We start from the raw sequence: 1,484 nt of genomic DNA on the forward strand, positions 1-1,484 counted from the left end.
AATTTGTCATATGGACAACCGCAGGATTTCGTCGGGAGCGGGTGCTAATCTGGAAAATTGCATCCGAACCAGCGAAATCGCGGTAAAATTTCAGCCACAACCACGTCTCACAGCCGTGAGATAGGTGCTTTTTTCTTCTATGTCCAAGTGAAAGTAAGTGGTGGAACATCTCGTATACGATTCAACATATTAATATTTTTGAAAACGTAGTCTAAGTGGTATTTTTCTAATAAAATGATTCTCTAAATATGGACTATGAGGTTCTACTCTGAGATTTACCTCTTACGCAATTATCAATGATGAGTACTCGACTCCTAAACTCTTTGTTACAAGATTAAAATTACTTGTCACAAGACAAACGAAACGATTTTTATTTATATCTAGCCTCAAATATTTCAACAAACTATAGTATATTCAATAAAATGAAAATATAACACACAGACGTATATGCTATCTGAAATGAAATATAATTCTACTTTTAAAAATCAATTTCTAGGAAAGTACAAGACCGCTTGTCTTGAATTGTTATGGCCCTCACTCAATAGAGGTAATAATGAGCAATAATATTTTTATTGTTTAACTCTAAACAGGTGCCTTATTAGGCTAACGACCTTACGCGCAGGTAATGGAAGGAGTCCCTAACACAGAGGCGTACGGGCGTCTCACGTGCCTTGACTCTTATCGCAGACAATTTTCTTTGAAGACGTTCCCAGTACAAGAGAGAGAGAAACAGGAGGATTATCCTCAACGATTTTCAAAAGATTTGTAGAAACTGGGAACTCTAGTCCCTTCTAATTTGAGCAGTTCGTAACTTTTCTACCATTCACTACTTGATACCTATCGACAAGGTAGAGAGAAAACAGTCTCCCTAGTGCTCATAAATATCAAGGGTGATTGCCAGATTATATAATGTTTTTACTAAAATGACGTGGACCAAGAGCCAAGGAGTCCTTGACGTTGCTCGGAAATTTGAGAGAAAACAAACAAGTTCCAGCTCCAAAATAACAATGGTAAAGATCAGGCTTCATGCCGATAGATTTAAAGTTTTATTCTAGGGCTTTTCGCCACAAAAATATTCTCAAAGATAAACGCGCTGGTTCTAATAAGAAATTTCCAGATTTCACATTGAATCTCGATAGATCGGAAAAGTTTTAGTAAGTGCTCTTTTGGACAGTAATAAGGAAGTCTTTCTTATCTCTCTACTAGGAGTACAACACAAAAAAATGGAAGACTTAAAATATTTCTTCAAGAAAATACTTAAAGAAATCTTTTAAGAGACTTCTCTTTCTGAAAAGGGGATAGTTGCAAGGCAAGATCAAGAAGAATGTTTACAGGTCTTATAGCGCTTTTTATATCCTGGCCCGATTCTCGCTCTCTGAGTTACGCAATTCTCGGTTGCGTGGAGGTTCTCGGAGCCTGCGCTTTAGAATATCTCCCTTACGGTACTTGTTTTACGAAGGATTGCCAGGGAGATATCCTGTTGC

General features: G+C 37.3%; 1 protein-coding gene across 4 annotated transcripts in view; it reads left to right on the forward strand.

Annotated features, from left to right (window-relative positions):
* LOC117175668 (protein FAM214A) overlaps window positions 1-1,484 on the forward strand; it is a 197,541-nt gene that overhangs the window by 154,729 nt on the left and 41,328 nt on the right. The window lies entirely within an intron of this gene.

This window comes from Belonocnema kinseyi, chromosome 6 (assembly GCF_010883055.1).
Source record: "Belonocnema kinseyi isolate 2016_QV_RU_SX_M_011 chromosome 6, B_treatae_v1, whole genome shotgun sequence".
Lineage (NCBI taxonomy): Eukaryota > Metazoa > Arthropoda > Insecta > Hymenoptera > Cynipidae > Belonocnema > Belonocnema kinseyi.